Source organism: Bos mutus, chromosome 28, assembly GCF_027580195.1.
Source record: "Bos mutus isolate GX-2022 chromosome 28, NWIPB_WYAK_1.1, whole genome shotgun sequence".
NCBI lineage: Eukaryota > Metazoa > Chordata > Mammalia > Artiodactyla > Bovidae > Bos > Bos mutus.
This window is the reverse complement of record NC_091644.1, coordinates 14562616-14588590: the sequence shown is the minus strand read 5'-3', so window position 1 is coordinate 14588590 and position 25975 is coordinate 14562616. Positions and strand designations below refer to the sequence as shown.

At 43.5% G+C, this 25975-nt stretch overlaps 1 pseudogene; it reads right to left on the bottom strand.

Moving 5' to 3' along the window:
- Positions 1-25975, bottom strand: LOC102285785 (phosphatidylinositol N-acetylglucosaminyltransferase subunit C-like; annotated as a pseudogene).

Below are 25975 nucleotides of genomic sequence, written 5' to 3'. Positions count from 1 at the left end.
TCAGCTGAGGAACCTGGACAAACCTTCTTTGATTTCAGCCTCATCCCAAGGCCCATAAAAGTTTTCTTTAAAAAGCTGCAAGTGAATGAGGTAGAAAGGGCAGAGACATGAGATGGAGACCAGCAGAAGGGCAAAGGGTATGGCTCCCACAGCACTGAGGGACGGCAGGCCTCCTAAGGCTGAGAATGCAAAGAGCAGTGTGACCCCCACATAGCTGCGGGGCATACATGCCTTCAGTTTCTTCTGTAATATGGGCCACAGGGCAAAAATCTGGATGGCAGACATCGCCATGATGAAGGCATGGAGGGATCGGGGCAGGCGGGAGGCAAGGCAGACGGAAGCAAAGACGGCCACGTTCAAGGACAGAGTGCAGGATGCAATGGCAGCATTGGCGCCGTAGTCAAAGAAGATGAGGTGACCTAACAGCATGAAGGCTGCCAGGGCATAGATGGTGTCAGTGCTGACAGACTCTGTCAGGGTCTTCAGCACTGGTGAAAAGCCATATGTGAAAGTAATGAAGACTTGGGCACCCTTCAAGTCAGCCCTCCGGGTCCGCACACTCTTCTTCCGTCCTTCATCTCCATCAGTGAGATAAAACAAAACATAGCCAATCAGTGAAGAAGCCAGGCCGGTCCCAAAAAGCCACTGAGGGGCCAGAAGACCCTCATCCATATACCACCAGATAACCACAAAAACACAGACACTGCACAGCTTCTGTATCACCACAGTGGACTCAAACACCACAGCCCAGTATTGGTATTTCTAGGCATAGATGTTTTTCCAGAGCTCTTCGAGGAACCTCCGATCCACGTAGTTATCAGGAAAGGGCTGTCGCTCATACAAGACCTAATGCCACCTGGCCTCTTTGGTGTTAGCTACAGGCTGGGCACACACTATCCTTTCGTTCAAACTCAGGCGACTTCAATCTCCCTTACAGAAGTCCATATTGTTCTTGTTCTTTATAAAGTTGAAGTAAGACTTCTCTGGAAAGTCCATGCTGAGTTGTGCTTGATATTGTACTGACCTTCCCTTGCTTTCAAAGGCAGCAACCCAGGCCAGGCCTACAGTAGATGAGTTTGTTCTCTGAGGCAGGACAATGCAGCTAAGTTCCTGCCCTCGAGTTCCTAGGGGTGCGTGGCCGGGGAAGGGCGGCCGCCTGCTGCTTAGTTATAGTTAATGTAACTACAAGTGTATTAGGGTTTATATCTATCATTTTATTTATTCAGTATTTATCCCACGAATTCTGTATTTCTTTTTTCTCTCATTTCTTGCCTTCCTTTAGATTAAACAAATATTTTTATTATTCCATTTCTTCCCTCTATTGTCTTGCTATTTGTAAATTCTTTTATTATTATTTTTAATAGTTTCCTTAGAGCACTGTACATACGTCTTTGATTTACTCAAGTTGAATATAAAATAGTACTTTTAGCACTTTCCATATCATGCAAAAGCTTTAGAATGCTTTAATTCTATTTTCCACCTCCAACTTTTATGCTTTTATTTTCATATATTTCAATTGTACATATATTTTACACCTTACATGATATTATCATTTTTCTGTAGAAACAATATTCATTTTTTCATTTCTTACAGTTTGCCTTTCACTTGGGGTTCTCTCCATATCTTGATTTTTTAAAAACGTTTACATATAGTAAGCTTTATTTTTTGTGTGTACTGTTTTATGGATTTTGTCCATAAAATTCACAGAGTCATTTGGTGACTCTCAGAATGGCACAGAGCCACCACCAAAAACTCTTGGTATAGAGCAGTTAATCACCCTTAAATTCCCCTGTGGTCAACTCTGTTCCCAACTCCAACCCCTGAAGATATATGTAGCCTCCCAGGTCTGACTTCTTTCGTAGGACTATACATTTAAGATTCATACATGTTATCGTGTGAATCAATAAATTGTTTCTTTTTACTGCTGAGTAGTATTCTATTGTATAGGTGTCCTGTATTTTGTTTATCCATTTGCTAGCTGAAAGATATCTGGGTTGTGTCCAGTTTGGGATAATTATGAATAAAACTTGTATAAACATTCATTTATCATAAGCATACATTTTTATTTCTCTTGGATAAATACCTAGGAGTAGGATTGCTGGGTCGAATGGTATGTGTATGTTTAATTTTTTAAGAAACTGCCAAATTTTCAAATTTGGCTGCCAAATTATTCAAACAAGTCAGTCAGTCTTTTTAGTTTTAGCCTGTCTAATAGGTATGTAGTGTATCTCATGGTGGTTTTAATTTGGTTATCCCTAGTGACTAGTTCGGAGAAGGCAATGGCAAGCCACTCCAGTGTTCTTGCCTGGAGAATCCCAGGGATGGGGGAGCCCGGTGGGCTGCCGTCTATGGGGTCGCATAGAGGCGGACACGACTGAAGCGACTTAGCAGCAGCAGCAGTGACTGGTTATGCTGAACATCTTTTAATGTGCTTGTTAGCCACCCATCTATCTTCTTTGGTGAAGTGTGTGTTTGGGACTTCTGGCAAGTTAGCTATTAGGTTGCTTGTTTTTTCTTTTTATTGTTGGGTTTTTAAGAGTTATTTATATATTCTGTATACAACTCTTTGTCAGAAATATAATTTGCAAATATTTATTTTGAGCCTATGGCTTGCTTTTGAATTCTCTTAACAGTGTATTTTGGAAAGCAAGAGTTTTTTGTGTTGTTTTTTTTTAATTGGAGGATAATTGCTTTACAATATTGTGTTGGCTTCTGCCATACAACAGTGTGAATCAGCCATAAGTACACATAAGTCCCTTCCCTCCTGAACCTCTCCCTCACTCCCCCACCCCATCTCACCCCTCTGGGTTGTCACAAACCACCAGGTTGAGCTCCCTGTGCCCATACAACAGCTTCCCAGTGGCTATCTATTTTACATATGGTAGTGTAAATATGTCAGTGCTAGTCTCTTAATTCATCCCACCCTCTCCTTCCCCTACTGTATCCAAAGTCTGTTCTTTATGTTTCTGCCTCTGTTGCTGCCCTGCAAATAGGTTTATCAGTACCATTTTTCTAGATTCCATATATATGTTAATATACAAAATTTGTTTTTCTCTTTCTGACATATTTCACTCTGTATAACAGGCTCTAGGTTCATCTAATTGTGTCCAACTCTTTGTGACCCCATGGACTGTAGCCCATCAGGTTCCTCTGTCCGTGGGGTTTCTCCAGGCAAGAGTACCGGAGTGGGTTGCCATGCCCTCCTCCAGGGGATCTTCCCACCCAGGGATTGCACCCAGGTCTCCTGCATTGCAGGTGGATTCTTTTATCATCTGAGCCACCAGGGAAACCCCATGCAACACGCACAGGTTCTTCTACCTCACTCAGTTCAGTTCAGTCGCTCAGTCGTGTCCGACTCTTTGCGACCCCATGAATCGCAGCATGCCAGACCTCCCTGTCCATCACCAACTCCCGGAGTTCACTCAGACTCACGTCCATCAAGTCAGTGATGCCATCCAGCCATCTCATCCTCTGTCATCCCCTTCTCCTCCTGCCCCCAATCCCTCCCAGCATCAGAGTCTTTTCCAATGAGTCAACTCTTCGCATGAGGTGGCCAAAGTACTGGAGTTTCAGCTTTAGCATCAGTCTTTCCAAAGAAATCCCAGGCCTGATCTCCTTCAGAATGGACTGGTTGGATCTCCTTGTAGTCCAAGGGACTCTCAAGAGTCTTCTCCAACACCACAGTTCAAAAGCATCAATTCTTTGGCGCTCAGCTTTCTTCACAGTCCAACTCTTACATCCACACATGACCACTGGAAAAACCATAGCCTTGACTAGACGGACCTTTGTTGGCAAAGTAATGTCTCTGCTTTTCAATATTCTATCTAGGTTGGTCATAACTTTTCTTCCAAGGAGTAAGCGTCTTTTAATTTCATGGCTGCAGTCACCATCTGCAGTGATTTTGGAGCCTCCCAAAAATAAAGTCTGACACTGTTTCCACTGTTTCCCCATCTATTTGCCATGAAGTGATGGGACCAGATAGCATGATCTTAGTTTTCTGAATGTTTTAAGTTTAATGGTTTAATGTTTTCTGAGTTTTAAGCCAACTTTTTCACTCTCCTCTTTCACTTTCATCGAAAGGCTTTTTAGTTCCTCTTCACTTTCTGCCATAAGGGCGGTGTCATCTGCACAGATATCTGAGGTTATTGATATTTCTCCCAGCAATCTTGATTCCAGCTTGTGTTTCTTCTAGCCAAGTGTTTCTCATGATGTACTCTGCATAGAAGTTAAATAAGCAGGGTGACAATATACCTCACTAGAACTAACTCAAATATGTTCCTTTTTATGGCTTAATCATATACCATTGTGTATATGTACCACAGCTTCTTTATCCATTTATCTGCCTATGGACATCTGGGTTGCTTCCATATCCTAGCTTTGTAAATAGTGGTGCTATGAACTCTGGGGCTTCCCTGGTGGCTCAGACAGTAAAGAATCTGCCTTCAATGCAGGAGACCCAGGTTTGATCCCTTGGTTGGGAAGATTGCCTGGAGAAGGAAATGGCAATCCACTCTAGTAGTCTTGCGTGGAGAACTCCGTGGACAGAGGAGCCTTGTGGGTTACAGTCCATGGGATCGCAGAGAGTCGGACACAACTGACTGCTAACACATTCATGATCACTGGGGTACATTTGTAGTTTTCAGTTATGGTTTTCTCAAGGTATATGCCCAGTAGCAGGATTTCTGGGTCATATGGTAGTTTTAATCCTAGTTTAAAATTTTTTAAATTTATTTTTAATTGAAGGATAATTGCTTTACAGTATTGTGTTGGTTTCTGCCAAATATCAACATGAATCATCCATAGGTATAAATATGTCCCCTCCCTCTTGAACCTCCCTTCCTATCCCATCCCTCTAGGTTGTTCCAGAGCCCCAACTTGAGTACCCTGAGTCGTACAGCAAATTCTCTATTTTACATATGATTATTGTATGTTTCCATGTTACCGTCTCCATACGTCCCACCCTCTCGTTCCTCCCCACCGCCCCCATGTCCGTAAGTCTGTTCTCTATGTCTGTGTGTCCATTACTGTCCTGCAAATAATTTCATCAGTACCATCTTTCTAGACTCCATATATAGGTGTTAGTATACAATATTTGTTGTTCTCTTTCTGACTTAGTTCACTCTGTGTAACAGGCTCCAGGTTCATCTACCTCACTAGAACTGACTCAAATGCATTCCTTTTAATGACTGAGTAATATACCATTGTATATATGTACTTCTTTATACATTCATCTGCTGATGAACATCTAGGTTACTTCCATGTCCTAGCTGTTGTAAATAGTGCTGCTATTAACATTGGGGTGCACTCGTCTTTTTCAGTTATGGTTTGCTCAGGGTACATGCCAAGCAGTAGAATTGCTGGGTCATATGGTAGTTTTCAGAGAAGGCAATGGTACCCCACTCCAGTACTTTTGCCTGGAAAATCCCATGGATGGAGGAGCCTGGTGGGCTGCAGTCCATGGGGTCGCTAGAGTCGAACATGACTGAGCGACTTCACTTTCACTTTTCACTTTCATGCATTGGAGAAGGAAATGGCAACCCACTCTGGTGTTCTTGCCTGGAGAATCCCAGGGACGGGGGAGCCTGGTGGGCTGCCGTCTATGGGGTCGCACAGAGTCGGACATGACTGAAGCAACTTAGCAGCAGTAGCAGCATGGTAGTTTTATTCCTAGTTTTTTAAGGACTCTAAATACTATTCTTCATAGTGGCTCTACCAATTTACATTCCTACCAACAGTGCAACAGAGTTTCCTTTTCTCCGCACCCTCTCCAGCATTTATTGTCTGTAGATATTTTGATGATGGCCATTCTGACTGGTGTGAGATGATATCTCATTGTAGTTTTGATTTACATTTCTCTAATAATGAGCGATGATGGGTATCTTTTCATGTATTTGTTGGACATTTGTGTCTTCCTTTCACTTTTTAATTGGGTATGTTGTTTTTCTAGTTTTGAGCTGCACAAGTTGCTTGTATATTTTGGAGATTAATCATTTGTCAGTTGTTTCATTGGCAATTATTTTCTCCCATTCTGAGGCTGTCTTTTCATCTTTTTACAGTTTCCTTTGCTGTGCCAAAGCAAATCAAGTTTAATTAGGTCCCACTTGTTTATTTTTATTTTAATTTCCATTACTTTTGGAGGTGGGTCAGAGAAGATATTTCTGTGATTTATGTTAAAGAGTGTTTTGCCTATATTTTTCTCTGAGAGTTTTATAGTTTCTGGCTTTACATTTAGGTCTTTAATCCATTTTGAGTTTATTTTCACGTATGGTGTTAGGAAGTGTTCTAATTTTATTCTGTCCAATTTTCCTAGCACTACTTATTGAAAGGGCTGTCTTTTCTCCATTGTATATTCTTGCCTCTTTTGTCAAAGATAAGAAGCCCATAGGTATGTGGGTTTTTCTCTGGGTTTTCTGTCTTGTTCTATTGATCTGTGTTGCTGTTTTTGTGCCGTTACTATACTGTCTGATTACTGTAGCTTTGTAGTGTAGTCTGAGTCAGGAATGTTGATTTCTCCAGCTGCATTTTTCTTTCTCAAGATCGTGCAAAGCAAGAGCTTATTTATTTATTTTATTTATTTTTATTTCTTTTTTTTTTTTGTGGATCACGCTTTTGTGGATTGTGCTTCTAGCGCCTAATGTAGGATTATGCAGATTTTCTCATGTATTTCTAGATATGAGAAGTTCTGTAGTTTCATGTTATACATTTAGGTTTATGACCCGTTTTGAGTTAATTAAAAAAAACATTTTATTTTATTGAGATATAATTTGCATACCATAAAATTCACCCTTTGGAAATGTACAATTCAGTGGTTTATAGTGTATTCACAAGGTTATGCAACCATCACCACTATCTAATTCCAGAGCATTTCATCATCTTAAAAAGGAAACCCCAGTAGTCACTGCCAAAGGCCCTCCCCCAGCCTTCGGCAGCTACTAATCTACTTTTCGCCTGTATAGATTCTTTCACTTAGCCTGTTGTTCTCAAGTTTCATCCATTTTGTAGCAAGTATTGGTATGTCATTCCTTTTTATTGCTGAATAATGTTGCATTGTATGAATACATAGATTTATTTATCCATCATTCAGCAAACATTTGGATTGTTTTTGGCTATTATGAATAATGTTGCCATGAATATTCATATAGAAATTTTTAGGTAAACACATACTTTCAATTATCTTGCATATATACTTAAGAGTGTTTGAGTTAATTTTTATATAAGGTGTGAGGCATGGGTTGAGGTTCTTTCTTTTTCTTTTTCCATAAGGACATATAGTTATTCCAGCACCACTTTTGGAGATAACTATACTTTCTCCGGGCTTCCTCCATTAAATTGCCTTTGACCTTTGTCAAAAATCAGTTGAATCTGTCTTTAGATTGTTTTGTTCTATTGATCTATATGTCTGTCTCTTTGCTAATATCACATTGTCTTGATTACTATAGCTTCATTGTTTACGCTAAAGCCTTAGACTGTGTGGATCACAACAAACTGGAATATTCTTAAAGAGTTGGTAATATCAGACCACCTTACCTGCCTCCTGAGAAACCTGAAGCAACAGTTAGAACTGGACATAGAACAATAGACTGATTCAAAATTGGGAAAGGGGTACATCAAGGCTGTATGTTGTCACCCTGCTTATTTAACTTATATGTAGAGCACATCATGTGAAATGCCAGCCTGGATGAAGCACAAGCTGTAATCAAAACTGTGGGGAGAAATATTAATAACCTCAGATATGCAGATGACACCATCCTTATGGCAGAAAGCGAAGAAAAACTAAAGAACCTACTGATGAAAGTGAAAGAGGAGAGTTTAAAAGCTGGCTTAAAACTCAACATTCAAAAAACAGAGATTATGGCACCTGGTCCCATCACGTCATGGAAAATAGATGGGGAAACAATGGAAAGAGTGAGAGACTTTATTTTCTTGGGCTCCAAAATCACTGCAGACGGTGACTGCAGCCATGAAATTAAAAGACATTTGCTTCTTGGAAGAAAATCAGTGACAAACCTAGACAGCACATTAAAAAGCAGAGACATTACTTTACAAACAAAGGTCCATCTAGTCACAGCTATAGTTTTTCCAGTAGTCATATATGGATGCCAGAGCTGGACAGCAAAAAAGGCTGAGTGCCAAAGAATTGATGCCTTCAAACTGTGGTGCTGGAGAAAACTCTTGAGAGTCCCTTGAACTCTAAGGGGATCAAATCAGTCAATTAAAGGAAATCAACTCTGGATATTCATTGGGAGGACTGGTGCTGAATTTGAAGCTCTAATACTTTGGTCACCTGAAGTGAACAGCTGACTCGTTGGAAAAGACCCTGATGCTGGGAAAGATTGAGGGCAAGAGAAGAAGGGGGCAACAGAGGATGAGATGGTTGGATGGCATCACTGACTCGATGGGCATGAGTTTGAGCAAACTGAGGGAAATGCTAAAGAACAGGGAAGCCTGGCATGCTGCAGTGCATGGGGTCACAAAGAATTGGACATGACTTAGCGACTGAACAACAACATTGCTTTTTTTTAAAGCTTTGCAATTAGGTAGTTTAATACCTTCAACATTGTTCTTCCTTTTCAAAACTGTTTTGGTAATTCTAGAGCCTTTGCCATATATATTTCAGAATCAACTGGTCAGTCATGATTCAAAAGAGTATACAGAGATTTTGATTGGGATTTCATTGAATCTATAGGTCAATGGAAGGTATTGTTATCTTATTAATTTGATTCTTCTAATCCATAAATACAGATTATCTTTTTATTTATCTAGGTCTTTGCTTTCTTTCATCAATATTTTGCAGTTTTCAACACAGAGATCCTGCACATATTTGTTAGATTTATAACAGTCTTTCATTTTGGGGGTGGTATTTAAATGGTTGAATTGTGGTGCTGGAGAAGACTCTTGAGAGTCCCTTGGAATCAAGGAGATCAAACCAGTCAACCCTAAAGAAAATAAACCCTGAATATCATTGGAAATGAAATGGGACTCTGAGTTCTTGTTTGCAGAGCCGAACAATGAACTTCACGAACACACAGACACTCATGGTAGTAAGTGAATAGGATTTATTGAAGAGAAGGAAAGTATAAAGCTCTCAGCATAGGCACTGAGAGAAGATAAAGAGTTCCCCAAAGGCAGGACTTACAGTAGTTTATATCCTTACCAGTATTCTGTACATTTTTGGTTGGCTCCTGTCCTTAAACTATGTCATTTCTAACTAATCCGTTTAAAGGTCAAAATGTTTAACTTAACATCTTTATGGCTTCTCTTGCTCCTTGGATTAAGTCATCACCCTTTTTCATGACCCCTGGCCATTTTACAATGGACCAGATGTATGAGCTAAAGATTAATGATAACCGTTTTTTTTCCTTTTGGGCATATGAAATAGAAGTTAATTACTACCCTTCCCTGGATAATATCAGACCAAGGACACATTCCAGAAATTTGGGACAAAGGGTATAGCGTTAGGTTAATGGAGCGAGATGTTTATTGAAAACAACACCGAGGTCTCAGAGTCCTACACTGACTGCCTAGCAATTTCTACCTCAGAAAGACGGATGTTGAAGCTGATGCTCCAGTACTTCGGCCACCTGATGCAAAGAGCTGACTCATTGGAAAAGACCCTGATGCTGGGAAAGAATGAGGGCAGGAGGAGCAGGGGGTGACAGAAGATGAGATGGTTGGATGGCATCACCAACTTAGTGGACGAGAGTTTGAGCAAACCCTGGGAGATAGTAATGGACAGGGACGCTTGGTGTGCTAGAGTCCATGGTGTCACAAAGAATTGGACATGATGGAGTGACTGAACAACAACAGCCTTCTTTATGGTCCAGCTCTCACATCCATACATGACTACTGGAAAATCATAACTTTGACTATATGGACCTTTGTCAGCAAAGTAACGTCTCTGCTTTTTAATATGCTGTCTAAACTTGTCATAGCTTTTCTTCTAAGTAGCAAGCATCTTTTAATTTCGTAGCTGCAGTCACTGTCTGCAGTGATTTTGGAGCCCAAGAAAATAAAATCTGTCACTGTTTACACTTTTTCCCCATCTGTCTTCCATGAAGTGATGGGATAGGATGCCATGATCTTAGTTTTTGAATGTTGAGTTTTAAGCCAGCTTTTTCACTCTCCTCTTTCACCTTCATCAAGAGGCTCTTTAGTTCCTCTTCACTTTCTGCCATTAGAGTGTTGTCATCTGCGTATCTGAGGTTATTGATATTTCTCCCTGCAATCTTGATTCCAGTTTGTGATTCATCCAGTCCAGCATTTCACATGATGTACTCTGTGTTGACGTTAAATAAGCAGGGTGACAATATACAGCCTTGTTGTACTCCCATCCCAATTTTGACCCAGTCCATGGTTCCGTGTCCAGCTCTAACTGTTGTTTCTTGACCTGCATACAGGTTTCTCAGGAGACAGGTCAGGTGATCTGGTACTCTCATCTCTTTAAGAATATTCTACAGTTTGTTGTGCTTCACACAGTCAAAGGCTTTAGTGTAGTCAATGAAACAGATCTTTTTCTGGGATTCCCTTGCTTTCTCTATGACCCAACAGATGTTGGCAATTTGACCTTTGGTTCCTCTGCCTTTTCTAAATCCATCTTGTGCATCTGGAAGTTCTTGGTTCATGTACTGCTAAAGCTTAGCTTGAAGGATTTTGAGCATAACCTTACTAGCATGTGAAATGAGTACAACTGTGCATTAATTTGAACATTCTTTGGCATTGCCCTTCTTTGGGACTGGAATGAATCCCAAAGACCTTTTCCTTTCCTGTGGCCACTGCTGAGTTTTCCAAATTTGCTGACATATTGAATGCAGCACCTTATTTAATAGTATCATCTTTTAGGATTTTAAATAACTCAGCTGGAATTCCATCAGCTCCACTAACTCTGTTCGCAGTAATGCTTCCTAAGGCCCACTTGTGGATTGAACTAGTTTAAATCTGGTTTTCAGCTTTTCTGATGGCTTATCTCTTTATGTAATCTAGAAGTAAGGTTAGCTCTTACTTTTTGGCTATAACTTGTTACATGTCCCAACTGAAAGCTGGAGATGTTTTCTAAGTTACCTATTTTTGGCATCCCAGAATTCATTTTTTAAATTCGTCCAAGGAGACTGCCGAATATCTACTCAGCTTCTGGGACCCTCACATTTGTCTACAAATTTGCAGATGCTTGCAGGGGAAAATGTTCCCAAATATTCAGGTTCACACATTGGTCTTCGTTTATCTTTGCTATCTCGGACTCTCAAGTCTTTAGTGCCCTGGTAATTTTTCTTTTTGTTCAAACTTGCTTTCCTAGTTGCTTTTGGTGAAGAGGTTGGTCTGAATAAGCTAATCTACCATATCCAGAAGCAAAACAAAGGTCATGGATTTTGGAGCCAGACCTCCGGGATTCAAATCTCAGTTCTGTAGTTGACTTGTCCTCTGATCCTGAACAAGGTGTTAACGTTTTTTAAGCCTCACTTTTCTCATTACTTAAAATGGTGATAGTAACAGTAGCTCCCTTCTAGGGTTATTGTGATGATTTAACAAGTATACATAAAGTAGTTTGTATACACATAAGTGTACTTTCCTACTCACCTTCTTGTTCTGGCCTCCACTGTTCTTATAGAGAAGCCAGTTATTGTTATTATTACTACTTTGAAGGTAATATTTCTTTTTCCCTCTGTTTTTTAAGGTTTTTCTTTGCCTTTGTATTTTGGTAGCTTTACTCTGATATGCTGGAGGTGTGAGTATGGTTTTATTTATTTATTTATCCTGTCTGAGCTTCTTAGCATTTCTTATATCATATATACTTTTAAAATATGTAGTATATGTCTAAGAAAAGAGCCTGGAATCCAAAAGCTGCTCTATTGTTATTCACTTATTATTTTTACTTGACATGGTCTTCTTTCCAATCAGTGTTGTTTCCCACTGTGCTATGTGATTTACAAATCTTTAATAGGCTCCACTGGCTAGTAGATGAAGTCCAAACTCATCTTTGTTTAAGTCTTTATTGAATTTGTTACAATATTGTTTCTGTTTTATGTTTTGATTTTTTTGACCATGAGTCACGTGGGATCTTAGCTCCCCGACCAGGGATTAAACCCACACTCTCTGTATTGGAAGGTGAAATCTTAAACCACTAGATCACCAGGGAAGCCCCAACCTGTGATATATTTAAAACTCTGAGGCCCAAATCAAACCAGGCCAATTGTATCAGAATTTTTGAGGTGGGATACAGATATTAATCAGTATTTTTGAAAGAGCCCTGGGTGATTCCAATGTTCAGCCAATGCTGGGGGCTTTTCACACCTTAGCTTTCCTTCCTTTGAGCAACTTTTGAGGGCCTGGAGAAGTACCTGGAACGTGATATGTTCTAGGGAGAGAGAGGAAACGGATGCAAAAAATAGAGGGAAATAATTCATGGTGGCACCATGGTGATATGCCTGTGGGAACTCTCCACTCTTTGGAGTGTATGCTCCATTTTGTGGTTTGGTTTTGGGAGGGGGCAATGTTGGTGACCCCCCTTTTATCTCTGTATCGATCCTTCTCTCAGTTCATGCTCACCTTTCCCTCCTGAATTTGCCTCCCTCCTTTATTCAAAGAGTTGTTGAAATATCTCCAAAAGAAGACTTTTGGGTTTATTTGAAGGAGGTTGCATCTCACACATACTAAAAAAAAATTTTCAAGGTGGGACTGTCTGAGGAGGGAGATAGGGTTAAGGATGGGAACTTGGGATGGCCAGAGGACCATGTGACTTGGCAGCAAGTGAGAGAGGAGCATTGGAGAAGAGATGGGAGAGCCTCTGGAAAACTTATTGGAACATAAATTGTCACCCAGGATAACCTCTGAATGTTTAGGGAGCTGCTTAGTGTGTGCCACTGATGGTAGAGTTTTAGGCACTGACTTTGGTGGGCAGATATTTTTTCAAGAGATAAAGGGAGAAGTCCTATTCTGTGGGCATCTGCCAGCAGTGAGGCAAGCCCTTTGTGCCACATCTGCTGATGGCTTCAGGGAAGGGAAGTCCTGGGTGGAAAGGAGGAGACTGGGGGAGAGGGGATGGCGTGGTAGGGAGTGATTTTAAACATTTTGGTGCTACTTAAGCTATGATGACATAGCGTGCAGGTCTTCATGAGAAGACCTTAACCAACTGTGTTTCTCCTGAGCCAATGGAATGGCAGTTTGTGAGGTGCTGAGATTCAGAATGCTTTCTTGGGCTACCTCTCTGCTTAGAGCAAGAAGAAGTGACATGAGATTTAGAATAATAATAATTGCATATAATGCAGGGAAAGGTCTTTCAGCTGTACTGATGGGAGTATAAATTGTTCAGTTTTTCTTGAGGCGTGTGGGCAGCATGAATCAAAAGCCTTAAAAATGTTCCTACAATTTGACCCATCAATTCCACTCCTAGGAATATGGTTCTGAAGAAATAGTTGACAAGCGCACACAGATCTGTGTATATTGTCATTCATTTATAAGCTTGTTTACAATAGCAGTGGACTTCCCTGGTGGCTCAGACAGTAAAGAATCTGCTTGCAATGCAGGAGTCTCAGGATATACACAGTTTGAACTAAACTAGGTTACCTGAGTTATAATGAATCGACTGTAGTGATTTTTAACTACAGTCTTAAAGTAATATATCTTATTAAGTATAGATTTGTGTGTTTGTGAATCTGTGCTGGAGCTTCCCTGGTGGCTCAGGTGGTAAAGAATCTATCTGTAATGAAGGAGACCCAGGTTCAATCCCTGGGTCAAGAAGATCCCCTGGAGAAGGGAATGGCTACCCAGCCTAGTACTCTTGCCTAGAGAACTCCATGGACAGAAGCAGGCTACAGTCCATATGATGGCAAAGAGTCAGACATGACTAAGTGACTAACACTTTATAGTAGTAAACTGAAAATAGCCAAAATTTCCAGCAATTAGGCATTAAATAATTAAATAATAACTGGGGACATGGAATACTATACAACTAGGCAAACAGATATTACTGCTCCTCTGTATTTATTGAAATGGAAAACTGTTTATGATAATCAAGCAAGAAAAGCAGATCCCAGAACTACACTCACCATGAGCTTGTTTCATTTATTTTGTTTTTTTTTTTCCTCTCAGACCATTATTTTATTAAGGATGACTTCACACTAAGACTGTATCATGTGGGGAGCTCAATTTTACACTGACTACTGCCACAGAGTAGTTTATTACTACCAATAATAGGCTGCGGTCCATGGGGTCTCGAAGAGTCGGACACGACTGAGCGACTTCACTTTCACTTTTCACTTTCATGCATTGGAGAAGGAAATGGCAACCCACTCCAGTGTTCTTGCCTGGAGAATCCCAGGGACGGCAGAGCCTGGTGGGCTTCCATCTATGGGGTTGCACAGAGTCAGACACGACTGAAGTGACTTAGCAGCAGCAGTGTATAAATTACTTTGCATAGTGTTTGACATATAGTAGGTTGTATAGAGGTAGAAAAAGTAAATATCATTTTCAGAAAGTCTTTTTAATTGTTAGAGACTTTAACTCTTTGGAATGGTTTGGTTCTTTAGTTGAATAGTAAGTAGGATACAAAATTTGAAGTTTGGTGGCAAAAAATCATGTAGTTGGTATAGCCTCAATTTTGAAAAGCACGGAACATGTGCCTGTAAGGAAAGTCTGCAAAGATATGTTTATCTTATTAATGGTGTTTGAGTAATGTTGCATTATAAGTGATTTTTATGTCTCCCCCTTTTTTTGCTTTAATATGCCCAACTTCCTTGATAGAACAAACTGTATTTATTACTCTTTCTCTTCACTCAAAGTCCTAAAAAAGAAAAAACCCCAGACTTTAATTACTGATATAAAGTAAAACAATAACTTGTTGGTTGGCTGAGAATTGCTAGAAATTAATAAATAGTTTGGAAATTATTTAGTAAATTCTAATTACTTAGCAAAAGTAATTAAAATATTTATAAGCGAACACCCATAAAACACCGCCAAGCAAATACATTACTCAATAAATGGTTTAATTAGTATTTCATTACCAGAAATTAATCTCAGTAACCAAACATTACTACAAATTACATGTAGGGTGGACAACTTATTTTACTGCTATTAATGATTTCAATTATGAAGTTTGTGCAAGTCTAATTCCTTCCCGCTTCTCCCGCCCTCCTCCCACACCCACCTGGGTGAGTTCCCACACACTGGGCCTGAGTTAGGGTACTTGGGACTGGTCTGACATCTTCCACATTGTTGAAAATCCCGGGTTAACAGTTTCCCTCAGCTTATTTCCCAGCTGTCTTGCAGAAATACTTGCCCTGGGTGCCTCTTAATCAGCTGGAATCAGACTCCAGGAGCAGGTGGGCTTCTTACCACAGATATACTCTCCTCCAGAGTCTTCTAAATCACTTGGCAGCAAGGCCCAATTCCCTCCCCAGGACTGTGCCAAGGCCCTCCAGCACTGGTTTGCACTCCTGGTTCAGCTCTCAGGCTGGGCTGGGCTGCTGCTAAGTCATGCCAGGAGCATCTTCGTGCAGTTGAGAAAAAAATGAGTCCTTTCCACCAGACGCAGTCACACATGAAGGTGGATTTTTGCCCAAACGTGTTTCTTTCTCACGTTCCCATGGAACAGACTCTGAGACTTGAGATTTGCATGCAGGCATCTTCCTGGGGAGTGGTCTCAGGAACAGTCCCTGAGTGAGTGGTGAGGGAAGTAGGATTGGGTCGTAAGGAATACAGCCCCACTGGAAACTCCTGGATTGAGGCAAGGAAGGGGGCAGGCCTTTGTTATTTCAAATGAGCAGACAGCAGAGCAGATGTCACTCTGGGGAATGACATGCCTCTCTTTGGCTGAGGACAAATCCTGGAGAGGGGCTCAGTTGCCAACCATTACTGGGCAACACTCTCGGCAGCTGAAGGAGGAATATGAGCAGCACACCTTGCAGAGAGACCTAGTTTGATCCCTGGGTTGGGAAGATCCCCTGGAGAAGGGAAAGGCTACCCACTCCAGTATTCAGGCTTGGAGAATTTCATGAACTGTATCGCAAAGAGTTGGACACGACCGAGCAACTTTCACATTCACATTCACATACCAGCATCCACTCCAGCCCCCTCGTGTCATGGACAGCCTGAGCAGCCACACATGAAGGTCCTCATGGGAGGGGCCTGAGGCCATGAGTAGAATGAGCTTGAGTTGTCGCATTGTCTTATTTGGGTTGGGAGGAGTCTTACTTCTGGAGTTAGGATCCCCACTTAGGTACCAGCTGAGACTTATGCCGAGACCACAAGCTCCGTGAGGGCAGGTCTGTATTTCATCGTATCTCCAGAACTTAGCACAGTTCATGGCTCAGTGAATATTTGCTGATTGAATCTATAGTAGTAAAGACAGTCACCCAAATGCATTAATATCCAAATGCATTAATGTCCTGTATTACACTTGATGATGGGAGATACATAAAATCTGATCCTGGAGGGGTCAGGGGAAGAAATGAACTTGAGTTGAGACTCAAAGAATGGGTAAGAGTGAGCCAGACAGAGTAGGGTGGGAGTAGGGTGCTTCCCAAGCCTCTGAAGATAGGGGTTTGCCTTGGCCACCTCTTGAAGGATGTCTCCACCTGGGGAAACAGAAGGGACTTGAGAAATCACACTCACTGACTTTCTCTTGTTATCTGTTGGTGAAATGTATCCTTTGTTCTTACCACAGCCTTATCTGGTAGAAGACTCACATGTCAGAGAGCTTTTCCACTGTGGTTTGGCTGGGCAATGGTGGCATGAAGGTAGCCTACAGGTGCTTTCTGAAGTGAAAGGTACAGGCCAGGATCAGGATCACACCCAGAGGTGGGGACGCAGATCCCCTGGGGCTCCCCTTCCAGGCATCAGGCATGAGGACATCACGTGTTGTGGAGGAGCTGAGACTGGAAGAGCTGGGCTGCACTGTATCTAATCTCTTCCTCCCTCCGTGTACTCATCTCCCTCCTGCCTCTGGCTTTGTTCTGCTCCGGGCCTGTCTCCAGATTCCTCGCTGCCCCAGGAGCGCGTTCTGCTCATTTCACCTCCACTCCTGTGCATGTGTCCTCCCCTTTCTCCAGGACCGCTCCACTCAGAAAACCTACCCAAAGCCCCTCCATGGAGCCCTGACCCATGACTCCAGGTCATAGTGAACTCACCCTTTCTGCCTTTCTACAACCCTCAGTTGTGGATTCTTTAGAATGGAGGCTGGTTTAGAAATCCTCGGCCTGGTACCATACCTAGTTGAGAGCAAGGAGGTGGGGAAAAGCTGGAGGTGAGCAGGAGACCTGAAGGAAGACCCAGTGTTGCCTGGTCGGCACTGGGCAATGTGAGCAGTGGCTGGATATCTGCTGGCCTCCCACCCAGGTGTGCCATGAGGGGTACCGTGGGCCTGGCTTCTGCTGTTGATAGTGGTGGCAACAAGGAAGGGAGGGAGGAAGATGGAAAGTTCCTGTTTATCATGTCTGGGACTTTGCCTGCCTTGTCCTTAATCAGTCTACAGCTAATTAGCCGCCTCCCCCACCCCACTCCCTGCCCCGCCGACGCAGAGCTGAACACCATTAATCACCAAGGAGAAGGCTGAAGTCAGCAGGCCTCCTGCTCAGGAGAATCCCGGCTCCTTGGGTGGGCCCTTCTTGCCTGGGGCATTGAGAGGACCGTGGGATGCAGGAGCTCCTTTGGTAGGAATTTGGGGCTTTTGAGAAGGTGCCGTGGAGCCCTGTGCCACCTAGAACGACCGTAGGGGGAAGATGCGGCATCTTCCTCTTTGCTGCGACACTCCAGTTTTGCTTGTGGTGACAGTGTCTTAGCCCCAGACAAACGGCTCACTTTCCCAGACTCCCTTGTAGCCAGGAAAGGCATGGGACACAACTCAGATCAATGGGGCATTGAGCTGAAACCTGTGGGCTCTTAGGAAGGCTTTTCCTTTCTTGCTGCTGGTGCTGCCCCTTCTTGCCCTTTCTCCTTTTTGCCTTGAATGCAGACTTAAGGGCTGGAGCTGCAGCAGCCATCAGCCTCTATGAGGGAAGGATCAAGAGAAGTGTTTTGACACCACCATGAGCTGATAACCAGTGCCAGTAACTTGCCTACCTCCAGATTTCTGTCAGATGAAAATAATCTCAGTTTAGTCCACTATTGGTTGATATTCTGTCACCTGTAGCTGAATCCGCTTCTAATACAGAGGGGAACTCTGGATGGTGCAGGCTTAACTACAGAGATACCCATGGTACCCAGAGTAATCCAGATGTTCCTGGACTCACTAGCCAGTGTTCATGAGGGAGGTTATAGTCCTCACAGGCCACCTGCTCTGCCCTCTCTCCTATCCTTCAGCCTTTAAAGTCTCATTTTCCAATGGTTTTTAGACATCCATGTTATTAAGAAAGTATCTGGGTGTGACACTGATGCACCAGTCATGTTAAACTCTGTGTAGTGGAGTGCCTGGGAAGACAAAACTAGATTTTCTGGCAAATGAGTAGTGCTCTTTGCTTGTTATGCAGTGCTTTGTAAAGTAGGCAAGCACATTGCTCTGGGAAAAGGCTGAAGAAAGGAATTATGTGATTCTGAGAAGGTTTTGCTGAGCTGATCACAGAGGCAGGATATTTGCATTTGGGAGGACTGAGGTCGAGACCCTGACTGACCTTTCCCTTTTGAGGTTTAAGATTACTGGAGCCTTTCTGATGAACGGAATTGGGCCTCTCTGAGATCCTTTGGCAAGAAAGGATGGAAGGGGTCCCACAGGAGAACCTCAGGATCAGGAAATGGAAAATCTGGATAGGTGAACCAAGCTAATAGCAGGCTTAGGTGCTTGTTAGGGAGGCTGGTACCCACCCAGCAGTTGACAAGGCAGAGACTCCCAGGCTTTCTGGTTGAGGTCGTGCAGTGGGAGCAGTGGATGCACTTAAGAGTGTGAGATAAAAGAGCTGTAGCCTGAAGTTCAAATGTGGAGCCCTGCTGTATCCAGGGCTGGGTCAGGACTGAACTGTGGATGTGGAGATGGCGAACTGCGCGGGACCAGTTTTCAATAGCGACTCCTTGTGGCAGCAGGCCGGGCAGACTGTTCTGTTCCGTCTAAGCCCGGCTTTCAGACATTGGACACATCCTGGTGCACGGAGTACATGGCTCCAGTTCCTGCGCAGCTTGTGGAAGGTAAGGGGAGAAGGACCCTAAGGGCAGAGGGGTAGTATATCACAGTGGTTAGGAGGGTGGACTCTGGAGTCAGACTGTTGGGTTCAAGTTCCTACTCTGCTACTTCCCTGGCCTGACCTCATGGGTTGCAGACCTGTACGGTCTCATAGGGGCCTTCCTTAAACAGGCCCCGTGCTGGGCTTAATGCTTGCTGTCTTGACTGTCTTAATAAATTAAAAAAAAATTCTATGAACCATATTTTAGTTTTTGGCTTCTTTTTCAAAACTGAGGTATAGTTGATTTACAATGTTGTGTTAGTTTCAAGTGTATAGCAAAGTGATTCAGTTACATGTATATATATATAACTGAGAAGGCGATGGCACCCCATCCAGTATTCTTGCCTGGAGAATCCCATGGACGGAGGAGCCTGGTAGGCTGCAGTCCATGGGGTCGCTAAGAGTTGGACCCGACTGAACAACTTCACTTTGACTTTTCACTTTCATGCATTGGAGAAGGAAATGGCAACCTACTCCAGTGTTCTTGCCTGGAGAATCCTAGGGATGGGGGAGCCTGGTGGGCTGCCGTCTATGGGGTCGGACAGAGTCGGGCACGACTGAAGCGACTTAGCAGCAGCATATACATATATATATATTTGTTGTTGTTTAATTGCTAAGTTGTTTCTGACTCTTTGGGATCTCATGGACTGTCACCTGCTGGGTCCCTCTGTCCATAGGATTTCCCAGGCAAGAATACTGGAGTGAGTTGCTATTTCCTATATATATACATTCTTTTTAGGTTCTTTTCTCTTGTAAATTATTACAAAATATTGATTATAGTTTCTTGTGCTATACAGTAGGTCCTATTGCTTATCTATTTTATATATAGTGCTGTGTATATGTTAATCCCCAAATTACCCCTACTTTGGTAATGTAAGTTTTTTTCCTGTGTCTCTGAGTCTATTTCTGTTTTGTAAATAAGTTCATTTGTATCATTTTTTAAAGATTCCACATATCATATGATATTTGTCTTTATCTGGTCTACTTCCCTTAGTATGATAATGTATGCTGCTGCTGCTGCTGCTAAGTCGCTTCAGTCGTGTCCGACTCTGTGTGACCCCATAGACAGCAGCCCACCAGGCTCCGCCGTCCCTGGGATTCTCCAGACAAGAACACTGGAGTGGGTTGCCATTGCCTTCTCCGATGATAATGTATAGGTCCATCCATATTGTGCATTGTTTCATTCTTTTTTTTTATATTGAATAATTTTTGAACAAGTACTCTCTTCCATTTTCATTTTGCACTTGGCCCTGCTAATTATGCAGTCAGTCCTTCTTGGCAAATGTATTCTCTGTGCCACAATTTCCCCATCTATAAGATGGATTAAGAGAAAACAGCAATGACTCTGCCTATCAGAGAGTTGTTGTAAGATTAAATAAGTTATATACATAAAGTAGTTAGAATCTGGCATGTAGTGAGCTCCATGTAAGTGTTAGCCGTTGTTCTTGTTTCTGTTAATTTAGGGCGATGAAGACTCCAGCAATTAATCTGCAAAGCACAGAGACATGACTACATTTGCATCTCCAGCTAGTGAAGCAGATCATGTCAAGCACATGGGGAACAATGCAAGGAGAGGAAAATGTGACCCCTGGACTCGCTTCTCACACAAGATGAGATGCCTCATTAAGCCCACATCCTTCTGGGCCCACAGGGCTGACAAGAGAGGGGAACACGGGGCCTGAGAAGTGTGGAGTCAAGGCCACCTTCCTGCGACAGGGGCTGGCAGCAGAAGTGGGCATGGCCCAGAGGGGCAGGCTGGGGCACCTCCGGAAGCAGCCTGCCCCCTCCCCGCAGGGTCAGGCTGTCATCGGACTCGCGTCCTTCCTCTCAAGGAAGAATGGCCCCGCCCCAGCCTTCCTTCCAGCCTGGACCCATCTTGCATTTACAGACCCAGAGCAGAGGATAGGATGCTGGGAAGGATGCTCTATTAGGATGATGATTCTAAATAAACTGTATCTATTGGCACATTACCTACTCACAAAAAGAGGAGAAATCGTAGGTGCCCAGCCCAGTGAATCCTCTAAATGTGAACTCACTCAGTTCAAGAAATAGGACATTCACAGAAGTCAGGAAGCTCCCAGCCATGCTCCCCAACTAGTCCCTGCCTCCTTCCCCAGTCAGCCACTAGCTAGAATATCATTTTCTAAAACCACTAGATTTCACTTTTCCAAATTGTTTACTTTGGAAAATGTAAAATCTACATTCCAAAGTAAGTTGGAATAATAGAATAGGATCACCCATATACTCATCTAGATACACCAATTGTTAACATTTTGCTACATATTCTCCACTTTCTCTTTCTGTCTTCCTTTCTGTGTCTTGTTTTTTCTCCCCCATCTCTACACATAAGATTTTCTGAACCATTTGAGAGTTATTTGCAGATAGCACAACGTATTTCAGTATACATCCTGAGAATGAGATCATTTACATGGTGCAATTATCACAATAAAGAAATTTAACATTGCTGCTGCTGCTAAGTCACTTCAGTCGTGTCCGACTGTGTGTGACCCCATAGACGGCAGCCCACCAGGCTCCCCTGTCCCTGGGATTCTCCAGGCAAGAACACTGGAGCGGGCTGCCATTTCCTTCTCCAGTGCATGAAAGTGAAAAGTGAAAGTGAAGTCGCTTAGTCGTGTCTGACTGTAGCAACCCCATGGACTGCAGCCTACCAGGTTCCTCCATCCATGGGATTTGCCAGGCAAGAGTACTGGAGTGGGGTGTCATTGCCTTATCCTATAATATCATTATATAGTATACAGTTGATTTTCATATCTTCCAATTATCCCAGTGATATTATACACACACACGTGTGTGTATATAACCCAAGCATGGATCACAATTTGCATTTAGTTGTATGTCTCTTTCATCTTCTTTCATCTAAAACAGATTCTCTCTCTGTTTTCATGACACTGACATTTTTGGAGAATATAGGCAAGTTTTCTAGAATATTTCTGAGTTCAGATTATCAGATTGTTTCCTCATAATTTAGTTTAAACATTCTTGGCAAGAATGCTATAGGAATTTTATTATATATAGATATATATTCTTTATAATTAATTTAATGAATGATAGTAGCTTCAACTTATCAAGTGCCCATCGTGTGATTTGGGGATTATGATGTCCATTTTACAGACCAGATGACTGAGGCAAAGATTGGCTTTAGTAGTTTTCCCAAGGTCACATGGTCAGAAAGAGGAAGTACCAGGATTGGGTTTGTCTCACCCTACGGCCCGTGCTCATAGCCAGTTCAGCCCACTGTTGGTGATGACTAATCTCACCCGAAGGAGGCCTGGGACCGCACCCTGGAGGGCAAGGATGTGTTATGTTCTCTGCTGAATTCCAAGCTTAGCCAGGGCCAAATCCAGAGTGAGGTTCCATGATTGTTTATTGAGTGAATGGATGAATGATTGTTTAATGGACAAAGATTAGCCTGGAGTCCATGGACCATTGGTATCAAAATCATGCAGAAAGGTTGTCAAATACACATCCATGGCCACCACTGTCAACCCATGGAACCTGAAGCTCTGTTGGTGGGACCTGAGAATCTAATGATAGTTTTCCCCAATATCCTGATTGAGTGAAAAAAGCATGTTTCAGAACAGAGTGTGCTGCATAATTCTGTATGTCTTTTTCTCTGTGGTTTAAGCTTGTGCATGAGTGCTCAGTCATGTCCAACTCTTTGTAACCCCGTGGATTTTAGCCCGCCTGGCTCCTCCATCCCTAAGATTTTCCAGGCAAGAATACCAGAGTGGGTTGCCATTTCCTCCTCTAGGGGATTTTCCCAACCCAGGAATCAAACTCTTGTCTCTTGAATCTCCTGCATTGGCGGGTGGATTCTTTACTACTGGCTCCCAAGGTTATGTGGTTAGATATAGAGTTACAGTTTCGAGAAGGATGTGAGAACTGTTAACAGTATTTACCTCTGAGGAGTAGGGCTGGGGCCCTGGAGAAGGAGATGAAGACTTGACCTTCTCCTGATGCACTGTTAGAAATGACACAAGTGATTACTTCATACATTCTTTTTGTAAAAAATTAAGCCCTACAGATAAGTAGATTAATTAACTTATCACCCAAACTGAACATCTTTGAGAGTGAAAGGAAGCGCTGTTATAAGTTAAACCAGCAACAGAGGAAACAGAGGTCATTCTGGGCAAGTGGTCCCCCTGCGCAGGCCAGCATCCCCTTAGATCACCTACCCTCCTGGTTACAGCCACCCTCTTAATCCGTGATAACCACTGTTTACCAGCCTGATGTGTATTTTACAGACCCTTTAGTATGGTATATAGCCACTGAAGGCACCTTGTTTGAGACTTCTCTTTTAATGCAAGTGATATCACAGTAAATATATCAACATGTGAGTTGTTTTTTCTCACTCGACAATATATGTCTTGAAGATTTGGCCATGTCAAGCCCATATGGGGGATCTGCTTCATTCCTTTTAACTGTTGCTGAGTGTTCCATACATGGACTTTTTTTCCATTCTCTGGTGGCTGGATATTTGAGTTCTTTCCAGCCCCTTAGAATGACTAACCACACTGATGATTATGCCGAGTGCGATACTGTCCTGACAGCAGAACCACCTCGTGTCCATCAGAGGTCAGTCTAACGTTAAAATAGTCTCAGGAGATGACATTTTTGAGGAATAACTGGACTTATGAGCAAGGTTCCTCACCAGGCTTGAGGTTCCTCCACATGCCCTCTTCAGGGAAGGTAGGGGTTTAAGAGATGGGACTGCCCCCAGCTTGACCCTCAGAGACTCTCCCAGTGGCCTGGGCCTCTCCAGGCCGTTCCTGCAGTTGAGGTCCACCAGAAGCTCCTGTCCCCAGGCCTGGCTCCTCCAGTCCCGCTGCTCTTCCTCTTCTCCTCTTACCGCTCCTGCTCATGAGGTTCTTGCACTCATCTGGGGTGACGCTGGCTGTGGTGGAAAGAGACAGAGTGTTTGATTCCCAGTTCTACCTCTGATGGGCTATGTGACCTTGAGTGAATCCCTTTCCCTTTCTCGGTCTTCAGTTCTTCATTTGTGGGATGGGGAAAATGGTGCCCACCTCCTGGGCTTGTGAGCTCTTATGTGGGATAACACAATAGGTCACACGTGTGCCCCGTGACTACCATGAGAGTGCTCCATAAGTGGTCACTTCAGTCCCCTTCCCCTGTCTCCCCGTTTGTATGGATTAGTGTCCACACAAACGGAAAAGCTGGTGGGTGCTCCTGAGGATAGAGGTTGTGTCATCTCTCGCTTTGGCACCATCCCCACCCCCTCAAGTCCTGGCACAAGTTCAGGACACATTTGGGGGTCCCAGGAGGGAGGGAGTGATATAAGGAGGCTGTATTTATTCACAGTCCTGGGAGGCTAGAGTGAGAATGACAGGGAGACAATCCCTGCTCTTGGACAGGTCCTTCGCTCGTGGGAGTTTTTAATCTGATGGGGCAATGGTTCCTAATTCTAGGATCTCCTGTTTGGTGGAAGAGACCATTTCTGCCTCTAGAGGATTTTTACTCCCCTGTTGGGAGGGGAAGTGGTCAGTATACCCTGAAGTACCTCGCCTGTTGATGGAGACGTGTTATCAATTCCCAGGGAAGTTTCCAGACTGATTGAGGAGACATACATCTGGGGTGTCTCCCTAACTTTCACTGACGATTTCCATTTTGTGTGAACTTTCCTTCCAGCATCCATTCCTTAATATATACATGTGTGCTGGCTGCTCTGTCTGTAGGACTGTGAGTTTCATGAGGGCAGAATTGATGTCTCATCTTTGGAATTTCTGGTCCCAGCCTGTTGTTGGGCATCCTAAGGAGTGCTTGAAGATTGGCCACATTCTCAGGGGCTCCCAAGAGTCAGCATTCTCAAGCTACTCAAGGGCAGACGAATCAATCAAGAGAATGAGTGAGGCCTCAGAGGGGGCAGCAAGGGCTGGCCTGGGGTCTGCCCTCACGGCCTCTCTCTGCTCCCTTCTGGAAGCCACCGTAGCTGCATCTATGGCATCTCACAGGAGCGCCCCCGCAGTCTCTCCCCTCACGGGAGCTGGGTGCTGAGGTGGGCCCCTCCGTCTGCGTAGGAGAGGAGACACATCAGACCCAGGGCTGACGGGCATTTATGAATTAATGAAAGAGAAAATAGGCACATTATACATACAGATTTGTCCTTAATGAGGGGAAAAGGCATTGTTTACTGACGTTCGGTTCTAATTATCCATGCACAGGGCCAGCTTTTCTCCAGCAGCACCATGTGCCCCCATTCTCCTGTCTTCCATCATGTTCCTTTAGCCTCTTCAGTGTCCAGCTGGGCACCCACTCATCCCTCGAAGCATCAGCTCCCTGTACTGCCCGAGTAGCCAGCTCCTGGGTGAGTCTGCAGGACCTTTGACCCTGAGACTCCCAGCTTGTATCATCTCCTCTGCTCAGCGGGCAGGCAGATATGAGGACAGTGTTGCTAAGGCTGTCAGGGCAGCACCCTTGGAGAACTCAGGAATGGCTGCTTTTCTGGGGGAAGGGGCTGCATGGTAGCAGGCAGGACCCAACGGCGAGGACAGATGGAGGCTGGGGGCTACAAGCTGGGGACTCCCCAGGAGGCAAGGGCTCGGGAACACTACCCAGCAGTCCCATCCTTTGTGGGTTCTCTGAAACTATCAAGAGGGAAGGGGGCCCCACTGAGAAAGGTGAATAGCAGCGTCCGTCACACCTCCCTGAAGCCATGGCTGAGGCGACACCTGTCCATTTTCTACTTTAGCAGCAGCACAGATGAGGTCACTCTGGGATAAACAGATAACTCCTTGCTGCCCCATGAGCTCCTCTTTCCTCCCCAGGTCCCAGCCCGCTACCTGCTGCTTGTCCTCCAT